Raw genomic sequence first — 14,853 nt, 5'->3', positions numbered from 1 at the left:
GAGGTTGCTGAGGTAGTCAAACAACCCCACAGCGGGTTAGGGTTACCGTACGTACACACCGCCACCGACTTGAGCTGCAAAAAAGCTCTGGCCGCCCCGCCAGGACGCCTTGTCAAAAAGTACGGGAAGCTTTGTGACGCTTTGGCCTCTCTGACGTGGCGCGTTTTCGTTTCACCGGAAAGCGCACGCAGCCACGGCCAATACACGGACACTAGAAACCTTTAAAATTACTATATATGCCAGAAGTTGTATTAATTGGTCGCAACGGGTCTGTTACAGTTAGCTCGTTCGTTAGCCGCTGAGCCATAGCGGCATGCAGGCAGAGCAAGCAGCCGCCGGACTATCTAGTGACCTGTGCCGGACTTCACTGTGAGCGATGTGACCGGCAGGTCGTTAACTTGTTCCTATGTACAAACAACGTTATATTATAAACGAAAGGTAACCCAGCAACGGCGATTATGAGCTTGTCCTCAGAATTAATGTTTTGGTGAACAAAAGATTACATCGTATGTTTCTCCAGGACACCAGCGTGAAGGACGTCTATATTCCGATTGGGCTGGCGTTAGCCGCTGAACCGCGTCATAGCTCATTACCATAAAGTTGAAAAATGTCAACTTTCTGATTGACGCTCAACACGCTCAAAACGCCCAAAACGCGACGCCGACAGATTTGCCGATCCTTGCAGCTGAGAGAAGCCGGCTTCCATTGAAAATGAATGACTTCCGGTAACTTTAGACGCTCAAGTCGGTGGCGGTGTGAACGTACGGTTAGGGAGAGTAAACAGAGTTTAATGAAAAGAACCTCTGTCCAACTGTTAAGCATGGGGGGTTATCGATCATGCTTTGGGGTTGTATTGCAGCCAGTGGCACAGGGAACATTTCACGAGTAGAAGGAAAAACAAATTCAATAAAATTTCAGCAAATTTTGGAACCTAACTTGACGCCATCTGTGAAAAAGCTGAAGTTAAAGAGAGGATGGCTTCTACAAATGGATAATGATCCTAAACACACCTCAAAAACCACGGTGGAGGCGTAAACTGAAGGTTTTGCTGTGGCCTTCACAATCTTCTGACCTCAACATAATTAATGTTGAGGTCTGGTTTGATAGGTTTGATTTTAAGGTTTGATAGACCTTAAAAGAGCAGTGCGTGACAGAAAGCCCAGAAATCTCAAAGAACTGGAAGACTCTTGGAAGGAAGAATGGGCAAAGATACCTCAAACAAGAATTGAAAGACTCTTGGCTGGCTACAAGAAGCATTTCCAAGCTGTGATACTTGCCAAAGGGGGCAGTGCATGCTATAAACTCTGCAGGGTGCTCAAACTTTTGCAGACGCCATTTTTTTGTTTTCTGTTATTTTGAAAGTGTAAATGATGGAAATAAAATCTTAAAACTTTTTGTGACATATTATACGAATGTCTAATCTCTCATTTGATGCCTTTCGGAGATTTTTCCATCTGTTCTTGGCTTCTTTATGCACATGAATACAAAATCTTACCTGGGGTGCCCAAACTTTCAAGCCCCACTGTAAATATTTGAGAGTTTAACAGGTTTGTCTGCTGATTATTTTCTTGGTTATCTTGGTTGTTCCGATTTAGTTGTTTGGTCTGTAAATGTGACGTCTGAACAGTCTAAAACCCAAATAAACAATCTAAAACAAGGAAATGTTTGGCAGTTCTAATCACCACATCATTGCTAAATGTACGATCTGGAAATGTTATTTATTTTCACATAAACACATTCTTGATAAGAATCCCTTAGATTTGAATATTAGAATGTGCGTACTGAAATTGACATTTTACAGTTAAAAAAACAAACTTTTCAAAAATAACACTAGCGGCAAATACAGCAGTACATTTCACTAGAAAGGTCATTAGTATCAATACCAAGTACAAACAATACAAACAACAAAAGTATACGAAATTTGTGAAAGGAAAAAAAGGAATACAATTTGTAAAAATGCATCCAATTAACAAAACAAAACAAAAAAAACTTTCATAAAGTAAGCAGTAATAATTTCCCTCCAGTATTTTTAATTCTTGTAGGACCAAAACCACCTGTATGAGATTCACATTTATGAAGTGATTTAATGCATTAGGGAGCATCTGCGTGCGTGCGTGCGTGCGTGCGTGCTTGTCTGGTAAGCTGCCCGACCAAGAGCATGATAATTAGGTTGTAAAAGCTTGGCTTATGACTCAGTACTCTAGTCATGTTTTGACTGACTAGTGCCCTATTTACATGCATTTGGCGTACACAAGAACACAGCGGCAGGGGAATGAATTGTATTGGCAGCTTGGTCAGTCAAAGAGGCGCCGCCGGACAGACTAAATGTGTGTGTGTGTGTGTGTGTGTGTGTGTGTGTGTGTGTGTGTGTGTGTGTGTGTGTGTGTGTGTGTGTGTGTGTGTGTGTGTGTGGTGCCATGACGACTTTAACCATTGGACTTGTCATTGTATGTGACAGAGAAGCATTTGATTACCTGTGCCTGCTTGCTTTTCAATTCAGAGCTCTTTAGTTGCATTAAAAAGTCGATTTCTGTGCATGAAAGCAAACATACACACAGTTTCGAGGCTGTGTTGCTCTTAATGAGAAAAGCTGAGACAGATCATCCGAGCCAATAACCGTTCAGGAAGCAGGGATCAGCCAAAAGCTCCTCAACTAATGGCCAAATTTACCTTTACTGATCTGGCTCTTCTTGCCTAACACAAACACACACATACACACACACTCTACACACTCCACAAACTCCACACTCTTTTGTCAATACTTTTTTGCTCCTTCTGCTTGAAAAAAAGCCCCTCTGCCCCGCCATGCCTCTGTATTCCACACTCCAAACCTCTCTTTCTTGTCCTCCTCTTTCTGTTTTTTATCTTTTTCTTTGTGGACTTTTTGTTAGTTTTTTTTACTTTTACGCCAGACTATTTTCTTCTCCTTTCTCATAATAATGTTCTACAAATTAAGGAGCTTTCACCTAGGTGTGTGAGACGAGTTTGTGTACAAGGTGTTTTCTGCTTGCGAGAATGAATGATTTAATGAATGAACATCTTGTCTGGTCGCTGTTGAACGAGGCCATCAATCAGATATGATATACAGATATAATTTGAGTGGATAACAGGATAGATAACTTACAAGGCATGTCTGGTGGAAGAAATTGCTGCCACACAGCATGTTGTTTCAGCTTGTTCCTTCACCGAGTCTGAGACACCTGCTAAAGCCGAAATGTAGCTCTTTTTACTGTACTGCATAATGCATACTGTGGGTGCACATCAAAAGTAGAATGAGAAATCCAAAATCTTTTTTAGATCTTTTTGATATTTTACTCAAAATCACATATGTGAACCTCATGTGTCACAAGAGGTAGAGCCAGGGGATGACCAAAGTCAATAGGATTCATTTTCTGGTTATTGTGGATATCTGCACCAAATTTCCTTGCAAGATATTTCAGTTGAGACCAAAGTGGTGGACTGACAGATTGCCTTGACATTAACTACCTTTACTCTATCTTCTGTGTGTGTCTTTACATGCCTCAGAGTGTTTTTGAGTTAGCTTGGCAGCGTGCCAGCTCCCTGTATGAGTGTGATCCTGGCTACAGAGCGCTGATTGTGCGCAGAGGTATGGGATGTATGCTGGGCTCAGAGAGCGTTGGGCGCTGCCTAAAAGAACTGAGCCGCCACCCACCAAACTATTGGGGTTACTAAGGGCATGAGGAGGAGGAGGAGGAGGGAGTGTTTCACATACTCAACTTCTTATTTGTCTGCTTTTGTCCCTCCTCCTTTTCCTCCTCGTCACACACTCCCCTGAAAAAATTTCAGCTTCTTTTTGTTTTATTTGAGTTTTGTGTTCTTCTCACTCTGTGTTTGTTTGTTTCCCAGCCTCCTACCTTTTTAGTCTTTCTCTTTCTCACATACAAATTTCCTCTCACACACACCCACACACACACTCACACTCACACACACACACATCTCTGCTCTGTCTCAGGTGATTGTCTTGATGTCAACACTGCTACAGTATTTCTCCCCACGTCTTCACAATGATGTAAATGTAAATGTGCTGTATTTATATAGCGCTTTTCCAGTCTTAACACACTGCTCAAAGCGCTTTTACATCTACAGGAAACATTCACCATTCACACACATCATACACTGTGGCCGGGGCTGCCGTACAAGGTGCCACCTGCTCATCAGATAAACATTCATACACATTCACACTCCGATGCGCAGCACCGGGGCAACTCGGGGTTCAGTGTCTTGCCCAGGACACTTCGACAATGACTGCAGGGGCAGGGATCGAACCACCAACCTTCCATTGGCAGCAAGCAACCCGCTCTACCACTGAGCCACAGCCGCCAATGACGTGTGTGTGTCTGACTGTGTGTGTGTCTCATTGGATCTGGGGCCACGGCATTGTCAGCTGCTACTTCTCTAACTGGGTTTGTCTGTAAAGAGCTTAGTGCCGGTGGGCATTGGAGAGCACTAAGCCGATTACGTCTACTAACGAGCCACTTCTCACAGGGAGGCTGCGTACATGTGTGTGTACTTCTGTCAGGGTATAATATTGTTGGTTTATGTGGCTGTTTGTGATTTAAGTACATATTTGGGTGGGTGGTTGTGTGTGCATCTTAAGCTGTGCTGAGACCGGATGGATCAGATGGAAGAGGTGCAAGGAATGAGTGGAGGTCAGCGTTGATCTTGGGTTTAACTGAAGTGCGATAACAGGGTGAGAATCCAGTTAAGACACATTCAGAGGAGTCAAGTTATTCCCAGATGTGTGGCCATGAAATCTCTGTTTTCTCACTCAGGCTTTGCCAGTGATGCCTTAAATTGACTAGACTGTTGGAATTGTGCCTAATGAAAGCCAACTGTTTTTTAATAACATATTGTTTCACGTTTTACATACAAATTACTGTAGTATGTACTTTTGTTCTAGTATTTCTTCTGTTTACTGTAGCAATTTATACCTTGACTGTAATTAACACAGCTTGCAGACAGACCACCAATCACATTTTAGCATACTGATCTATAATTCATTTTGATAATAAATGAATAAAGAAATGTACCAGTGACAGTTGTAGGTCACAGCTCATAGAATGGACTCTTTAGCCTCTTAACCACTATTTTGAGTACAGTAAACCTAGTATTGTATAGGAATGCTGACCAATCAGACTTTTACTTGATGTAAAACCAGAAGTAGTTTGCTTGCAGATGTTCATAATAACCTGTCATGATGGTTGAGGGTCGAAAGAGTCAAAGGTTATGAGTTTGTGACAGCAATAACCTGGAGTTGTCATGCAGTAAGATGTGAAAATGCAAATTGAACACTAGTTAATTGTAGCTTTGGCCAACAGATCCTGCAATATGGGGCTTGAGTTTGGAAAAAATGCCATCTTTCAACATCATACAGATTGCTGAACTCATACTGCCTAGAGGAAAGCTATAGATTAAACACACACAGCCTACATTTCAGTTACCTAATCGTGACACATCGACCAGGGTCCACGTTTTCTGCAGCTCTGTTCAATGTGGTCAGAAAGCCAAACTGACAGAGAGTCAAGAATTTCAGTTCAGAGAAAGTACATGGACTACAGTACATTTTCCAATCTGGACACGTGGACAGAGAGTTTTAGATTGACCCCCCCGACTGTACCTCTCGCACACACACACACACAAACACACAAATACACATGCGCACACACACCCTTCCTTTAGCCATCTACGTGCAAATATATACAAAACTCAACATACAGCCCCCCTCCCAAACACTTTCCATGGTCAAGATCATTGATATCTTTTATGTGGTGATTGAGAGAAAGAACAAACAGTCCCTCAATCCGCCTTATGCAACTCATCAGTGCAGATCGAATGAAGGAGCCGTGATGTTTGCTCACCACTGCCATCATTGGCCTGAGAATGGTCGTTAACCTTTAGAGTGCTGCCTCACCTCACCTCTACGTCAGCACCCTGAACCGGACCTCAGTGGTAGAACTAACAGCAGTGTTGATTTTTGAAACAATTGGTCATCAATTTCACACAAAAGCTAATATTGACTTTATTTTTCTTCAGCTCTCATTACCCTAGCATCTTAGCTCCCACAAGGTGGATGTTCCTGTCCTGAACAAGATTTTTTCTGACGCAACTTCTAACCTCACAAAATAATGTTAGCAAATGACATGCCCCTTCCTCCGCCTTTGGAAATAAAGCTAGGTTAATACTGTAGGTAGTTTGACAGGCATGCTAACGTTTGTGTCTTACGTCAAAGCAGACAAACAAACAGTTTTATCCATACATGGGTTTTGGTAAGGCTAACAACACCACCCTCCAAACACTTTCTAGGCCTAGTATCACTTTTACTAAAGACATAAAAATGAATGTGAGCGCGCAGCTGAGAAGGCAGTGTTGCTGTCAAATGGGAAAAGTAACTTTGCGGCAAATTGAAAAAGGAACTACGTTTTGTTACCAAATTTTATGTAGTAACACATTACACTACTTCTTACCTGAAAAAGTAGTTACATTACTTTGTAACGCGTTACACACAACATTGCTTGTTAGGCTTTACGGAAACTCGATGTTCTGTTTCTGTTGCCTAAACAGAGACTATCTCTGAAATCTACAATTATAACCCCCACACTACACCTCTCCACAGCGGTTAACACAATGTTCTTCTCCGCTGCAGGCATCACAGCGCCTAAGTGGAGCATTAAAAGACTCGACTTGACATAGGAGAGGAAATGAAATGTGCACAGCTCTCCTTCCTACTTATTAGTCACATATTGTCAAAAACAAACAAGTAGAAATAGACATAAGACGAGATGGAGGGTCAGGTGGGGTGTGGTGGTGGCACACACAATATCTGTAAATTAAAAAATATATATACTGTATATATTACTGTAAATGACCAGTTATCATCCAGAGGAACTAAAAGAAAGTTGACCAGTTATACGCGACACGTGTGTGTGTTTGTAGGTTTGAACGAGTGGTCGTCATCAGCACGTGTTGTACGCTTTGCCGCGTCCGAACGAGGTGATGACAGCGTGTTCTTCCCCTCATGATGGTGGAGCTGGGGGCTTTTTGGACTCCAGCAGAACCTGAATATGAATCATCACCTCCCGTACAAAACAACACACACAGAGCGAGTGAATGGCCGTGCGTCATCATACTGCTCATTTACATGACGCAGGGACTTCATGTCCGCAGGGATCTTACTTAATACACGTGTGATGGAGAATGAGTGTTGTTACAGTGAGAAATACCACGTTGCTATACTTCATGTCTCTTTGCATGATGTGTGTGTATTTCTTGTGCAGTCATAAGCTTTAGTAATATGCAGCCATGACCTAAGCCAGCTACCACTGTCGCCTCACTGCCCAGCTCTCCACACACTTACACACACACACACACACCTTTCCAACGGCTTGCGGTGCATTGACTCATACATTATGCACACAACCAGCGAGTCCTGTAATTGTGCCATCTGGAACTTGCATCCTCGTCTCTGTTTAAGTTGCCTGTTTGTTTTTTTCTGAAGTTATTTTTATGTTTCAAGCCATCTTTATTTATTTCCGACAAACCACATGTACAGTGCAGTTTCAAGGAGCCTATTCACTAAACATCACAAGTACTTTACATCACAGCTAAACATTTTGCAAATCATGCAGGTGGGATGACACCTTTTACCCTCAGTTTCTTTTGACTCCAGTATGCAGGAGTAATTAGAAAAAAACAACAGACTGGTCCAAAAAGCCCTGTATTACCATGTGTCAGGCAAACTTTGGACTAATGTATCAAAGGAGGACAGTGAAGGATAGAGGGAGGTGAGGAGGCTAGAAGAGTAAAAGGAGAGGACTCTTTTAATAAATGTTTTTTTTTCTCCTGTGGAGACGTGGAGAAGGCGAGAAGCATCACTAGCGGATCCTCCAGAAGGTTCGAAGTTAAATATTTGTGGTGCATGTTAACCAAGTCTGGCTGTCAAACCAGAGTCAGACACATCGTCTTGTGTGCGCACACATACAGACACTCTTCTACACCTACACTCGTATGTGCAATGCCTGCACAGTCAATTACAGTGTTGGCACACAATCACACTCCCGAACACACAGATCTGCACTGCCCCTATTGAAGCAACATGTAACTGTGTGTGTGCGTGCATGTGCGTGCGTGTGTGTGTGTGTGTGCGTGTGTATGTGCGAGGTCAGGGTTGTCTCTATTAATAATTACACAATTCATCATCAGACTGGAGCAGAAGCTGGCATGTGCACACACACAGAGCTGTGAAACACAGATTGGCGTCAGTTTCTAAACACAGGGGACAGGATTTCCAAATACAAACCAGATTCCACATTGTCAGCCCCCCACCCCCTTGGCACTTTAATGATCCAAAGGTTTGTCAATTGTTCTCTGTACCTCCTCACTCTGCAAAAACACTCCAGAGACAGTCTGCCTCACTCGGACGCGGGAGTCGGCTAGCTGGCTTGTCCATCTATATCATCCCTTCTCTCTGCAAAGAAGTCTCCCTGCGGTGGGGAAGCTGAGTGCTGAACGACATACGCACGATCAGCCCGCTGCTAATGGATGGCTTAGCTAGCTTGCTAATTCCACCCACCGTACTTTTATACCAAACAAAGTTATCACACATCTGTCAATAGCAATGTGCTTTTGTATGTAGGTCCTTTAAAATAAATGTTTATGTTGAAATAAATTCACCTATAAAAATATGTTATGTATCTCTGTGTGTATATATATATATATACTGAAATAGTTCAAACCTATGTAACATCTTTGGAAGGAATGTTGAAACATCATTTTTGACTAGTTTTGACAGCTCAATGTGTATTGGATCGATCAGATGAGATGAAGATGAAAAATGAGAAGAGCCTTCTCTGTGTGCACTCTTTACTTTACTCTTTACTTTACTTTGCTTTTTTCTTTTGTTTTCTTCTTGTGCAAGCTGAACAGCCAATCCAAATGATCCCTGCCGATGAATATTTCGCATCTTGTCTAGCTTGAACTGAAAGTTTTGCCTTCCTTTTTACAAGTTAAACTTTCAAAAAGTCTGAAAAGATTCCTGTTAAAGGAAACAAAGCAATTATCTGACTATTATTTGAATTATGCTGATCTGACAGTTTTGGGTGAAGCAAGACGAGAAACAAATGTCTCAACAGCAACTCAGTTGCTCAGCAGCCTTTCTTAAAGATGGCGCAACTGCTTCTTGTGTTTCATTTTGTTTGTCCGTTCACGTCAAAGAGCCAGAGTGATCAGACATTCTGGAAAAAGCCTTACTCAGAATCAGAGTGGGGTCCCCACCTGCTTATGCTGTCACTCTATATATCACTTCAGTCAAGATGGGGTGTGCGTGCATGTGTCCGTGCATGCATGCGCGTTCAGGAGATCCCACAGCATTGGCAGAAAGTGGCAGAACTGTTGGAGCGACACGGCGCATAGAAACGGAGAGAAATCAGAGTCAGCAAACAATAGAAATGTGTGTGAGGGAGAGAGAGAATAACATTCCCCACATTTGTCCAGGGACAGGACGCCCATGTCAGATTTTAGTACAGTAGACAGTTTCTGTTATGCAAGGACGCCCGCGTTTTAAACTATATATTTACAACCACAAAATAATTTTTTTATCAAACAGGCTTCAGCTTTTACACAAATCCAATGTGTTTTAAAGTAGAAAATAAATCTTTTCACCCTTGAGATGCATATTTGACTTTTGGACCTACAGTGGAGTCATTTGTCTACCAAACTTATTTTTAATTTGTTTGCAAAAATATGTTTTATGTTTGACATTTAATGTTTTTCTTGGCCCTTTAAAACCAGTTGCCTTCTTATCTGAGCTAGTTGGCAGAAGGCTGAGATGCACCACTAACACAGTAAATGTTTGTTGTTTCTTTAAACATGAATGTAGATGACAGTTTCAATATCGGAGTAAATTGTCACTGTACACAGAGAAGTGAAGAGAGTGGCTGGGGTTAAGGATTATTTTCATTATCAATTAATTTGAAGATTTCGTATTAATTGATCACGAAGCCTGTCACATTTTCCCAGAGCTTAAGCTGTCATCATCAATAGTCTCTTGTTTTGTCCAGCCAACAGTTCAAAACCCAGATATAGTTAGTTTACAATGACATAAAACAAAAATGCTTTCTGAGAATCTGACTTTTCCTTTCAGTCATACATGCCTGGAGAGTTGAATTTTCAAAAGCTTCCAGGTACACACACATACTGTACACGGGCCAATGAAGGGTTCAGCTAACTTTCCAGCAGTGCTCCCAGCTTCTATTTATGTTTCTTAATATTACAAACGTCTTCTGTTTACAAACCTGTTGACAGTTAAGTATTACCTAACAGGATAACAAATGTGAACTGGATGTTCAGATTCTGTTCAATGATGATCTAAAAATACTCAGATGTGAATCTGCACGTTGGCAGTGAATGTGGTTCTCCCACAAATGTGCTTTTCCCCCCCTTTTTCCCACCACTCAGCACTGCTGCTCTGTCTGTCTCTTCCTGTCCCCACACATTCCAGCTCCTCTGTGTGCCATAACACACCCACCCAGTCTCCCCCACTGTGGCGCTGCACAACGCAACTAGCCTGCAGCCTCTCGTCTGTGTTTCACTTGAATCATTCTACAATCATGTCAAAAGAAAATCTGACATAGCACAGACAGAAATTACAACATTTAATGTGTTAAAGCTTTTAATGTCATGTATAAATTGCTTTTGGCCTTTTCTCACGCACACTTTCTCCATCGCTCTCTTGAGATTTCATAACATAATCTCTGGTGTGTTGTTGCATGAGAACACACCTTGCATTGCTGAGTTTTTCCCCCCCATGCAACCATACACCCTTTGGGGTATGTACATCACACACTTACACACCTGGGTAATTGTGTGTGTGTGTGTGTGTGTGTGTGTGTGTGTGTGTGTGTGTGTGTGTGTGTGTGTGTGTGTGTGTGTGTGTGTGTGTGTGAGTGAGAGAGAGAGAGACAGCACTCGTCTTTCAAACGCCACACAACCTACTTTTCACTGCCAACTGCATTCTGTCAATCATATCATAATTGGAATTTCATCAAACAGGTTAAATGTATTCTTCCTGAGTTAGCGACCTTGACAGTCAAAAGGAGTGAAAGCTTGCACTCCACTTTAGCTGAGGATCCAACCCTCATTCCTTGTAGACTTAAAAGAGGTTGTAGCTTGTGTTTTCGGGGACGAGGCTGTAGATTCATGAATGATTTTCATTGCAGATTATTTTCTCTCTCTGTAAAATCTCTGAAAATAGGGAAAAATGTCTGTTAAATTTCCCAAAGCATGCAATTAGTGACTTTGTTTTGAGCTGGTCTGACCAATGGAAGGGTAGGAAGTGGGCTTCTACAGGGTCCTGCTGCATGAGGACTGAAATGGAAGTATTTAGCAATTTCTGGCTAAATAAATAAAAGTACATTTCTTGGTGTAAAAACAAGTATTTGGAACTAAATGAGACTTACCCAAGGAACACAGAGAAGTGGGTCAGGCTGCATGGGTTGTTTTAAGTTACTACGAATGTTCCGATACTTTTGTTTTCACCGTGAAACTGGGTCATTGCAACCCATAACTCTTCTGAATACAAATGGACTACTGCCGCCGCCCTGCATGAAGAAGCAATTATCAAACTTTTTACAACCATCTTTGAAGCCCACAAGAGGCAAGTGTTTGAGACTCACAGATGTGAGGTGGAGTATCAGTTTAATTGTCATCCATATATGTAGGTGCCTGATTTATGACTTACAAAGAAGTACTTACTGTGAAATCATACACATGCGCTGTGAAAACACAGCGAACATTATATCTTCATAACTGACAGACTTTCTGGCGTCATTGGAAGAAATTAAATGAGTTGACACAGGAGCTGTCCTGCTGCTTCAGTCTGCCAGTGTTCATTCAGTGTGGCTGCAGCTGTCCTGACGCTGAATCCCAGCTCATGTTGCTGTTGTACCACTTACCCACTGAATGATTTAATGCAAGTATAATAACAGCACTGAAAGACTGCAAGAGCTAAAGTCGCTGGCAACAAAAATTGCTGCCATTGTGGAAAAGCAGTTTGAGTGGGAATTTGACATCCTAATAATAATATAATTCCATAACTATTTCCAGGAAAAAGATCCTTGCTACCCTCAGCATGTAGGTCAGAGGTCAGAGTTGGCTTTGAAACTACACCCTTGAAACTGGAAGGAATTTGCTATCTTGCACAAAGACTTCTCTGCAGGTTGGAACCCTGAAGAGAAATCTCTCAAACCACATAATTTTACCTGAATGTACAGCATAGATTGATGCATCCAAGAAGTAGCACATTTTCTGCCTCGGGCCATATAAAGTGCTTGTGATTAGATGAGATATAGCAATAAACACCATGGGGATTTCCAGTCATTTATCTTTTTTCCATTTAAAACCTGTAGAACCACCACTGAACCACTACCACGCTTTTGGTTCCTATGCAGGTTGGTTGAGTATACTGCTGTTTTGTTTTTATCTTTCTGCAGCTTCTGTTTTCATTTGATGGGGTCTAATAAATCTAGTACACGTCTCTCCGTTAAAATAAAATATGATTGAACTCAAACTGACTGAGTGACCAGTGGACTCAGTGACTCCTATTATGTTGTGTAGACCAGATTTGTGTCTTGTGGGAGCCAGGGCAGAATAAAAATTACAGACTGACACACTCAATTTACAACCAGAGAACACGGTGGCTTATTCAATTTTAGGCTGCCCTCGATTGAGACATCACATAGACCCAGACTCTCCTAATTACACACACACACACACACACAAACACACATACACACACACAAGAGGTTAGAAAACAGTTATTGGCTAGACACGGACTGCAGAGGCAGATAGCCTTGTCTAACCTCTTGATTTAAACAGTCTGGCAGAGAAAGGGGACGAAAAGCACACATACACTCACACTATCTTTACTGCGGTCATTATTACATCAATTTGCCCACAGATGGAGAAACGATGTAAGGAAATGAAGGAGATCAATGGAGATACCGCCAAGGGAGGGTCAGACTGATGGAAGAGGAAGCAGGGAAAACAAGAAAGCAATATTTGATTAGAATGGAAACATATCCTGTGTAGTTGCATATAAAGTGGTTCATGGGCATTAGCATGAGGCATTGGAGAGTTGTTTTCCTGTATAATTTGCCATGTCTGTGTTTTGGGGAAAGGTCATCATTAAGTGAATGTCATCCGCATAATTATAGTATCTTCCTCTGTGTCCTTTTTGTGTGTGTGGTTTGTGTGTGTCCATGGCAGTGCACCAGTGCGTGTCCAGCCTGTCTCCTCTGTTCCCTCTGGTTGCCTGGCTTGATTGTTTGTGTTGCTGTTTTCGAGCTGGCCGACTGAATGAGGGAGCTGCTCCGCTCTGCTTTAGGCCGCCATGGCTTGGCTGGCTGGCGGGCACCGTCTGTGCTGAGGGGGGCTAAATATAGCTCACTGCACCAGGAAGAGGACTAACTGAAGAGAGAGAAAGGGAGGGAGGGTCATAAATATAGAGTACCCTCGTGCAATTAGAGAGTCAAGCGCTGCTGGGAAATTTTAGGGAAAGAGACGCAGGAAACTCTCTCTTAGCCTGTTCTCTTTACCAGCTTTGTGCATTTGTTATTGTGGCTGACGGCAGCCTGAGTGCCTTTGGTGTGAGTCATCACATCTGATAGAAGGTAACCCAGTTTAAAGGGCATGGACTTTATAGTCATAGTCATAGTCAGGGTCAGAATTGAAGAAGTTATTGGGATGGGAGACGAAACGTCTGCAAAGCACCTTTAACCAAGTCCAGTTGCTGTTGATTTTTAATCATTACCCTGGATAATTTAGATCTGGATGACTGAGAACCTTCACAGACAGTCATGGTCCTGATTTTGTTGCCAACAATTTTGCATTTTTCACTCATGCTTTCATTAATGGATGATATCAGATTTAAGGCACGTCAGAATTTGTGTCGGGTCAGACAGTTTATTTTGCAAAATTTATTTCTTGGCAGCTTGTATGTCCGTCCAATTATAGCTCGTCGCCTTTTCTAGGCAAGTCAACCCCAACAACACCATCCATCTTAGGCCTTAGCATGTTTACAGTCATGCATGGAAGAAGCCCTGTTGGTCAACAATACCAAAAATGTTGTCAAACTAGTTGAGAGAAGGCTAACAAAAAAAAACTCTGGCATGCTAATGTTTTTTGATGTCTTGAGGCTGTGATATGATATGTTCCACTATGATAACACTAAATTGCATAAATGCCGTGATCAAACTACTGCCACTATTTTGAATTGACAACTTAAGATTTCACAATGTTTCTCTCATGATTGTGAACTTTCTTTGTCCAAAATAACTCAGTTTATGGGAGCTTTGAGAGCTAGGTAAAATTGATGCAGGCCCCACAAATCCCAGGGTTTGAAAGGTGTGGGTGGGGGGGCATTTCAGACGTCATTTAAAGTATGCTGACCCCTTAAATCAGCTGTCAGTGGTTGTGTCTCACAGTGCCACCATTAGAACCAGAATCACTAGGTTTCTCTCTCAATAGTTGACTTTCACCTGGGATAGCCCAAAATCACCCGACAAGGGTCGTTAAACGAGCAGATGGCTTATCATTAAATCTGCATTCCTGCTAATCCTATCAACTGTGCAAATAAGGCCAGGAAATACTTGTGTGCATTGGTTGGGCTTGATCTTTTTGAATTATAACAGTAGTGACATTTTCCTGGCAATGCACACCTGTGTGCTAAAATGTCTGATGTTTTATTTTGATTATTTTATTTACCTTTATTTAACCAGAAAGAGACTCATTGAGATTGAAAATCTCTTTTTAAAGAGTATCCTGGCCAAGACAGGCAGC

The 14,853-nt window shown here is 42.0% G+C and overlaps 1 protein-coding gene across 2 annotated transcripts in view; it reads left to right on the top strand.

The window, feature by feature from the left end:
- si:ch73-335l21.1 (insulin receptor substrate 1-B) overlaps nt 1-14,853 on the top strand; it is a 60,768-nt gene that overhangs the window by 27,640 nt on the left and 18,275 nt on the right. The gene's annotated exons all lie outside the window — the stretch shown is intronic.

The sequence above is a fragment of the Etheostoma spectabile genome, unplaced genomic scaffold, assembly GCF_008692095.1.
Source record: "Etheostoma spectabile isolate EspeVRDwgs_2016 unplaced genomic scaffold, UIUC_Espe_1.0 scaffold352, whole genome shotgun sequence".
Taxonomy (NCBI): domain Eukaryota; kingdom Metazoa; phylum Chordata; class Actinopteri; order Perciformes; family Percidae; genus Etheostoma; species Etheostoma spectabile.
This window is presented reverse-complemented; position numbering and strand designations above follow the sequence as displayed.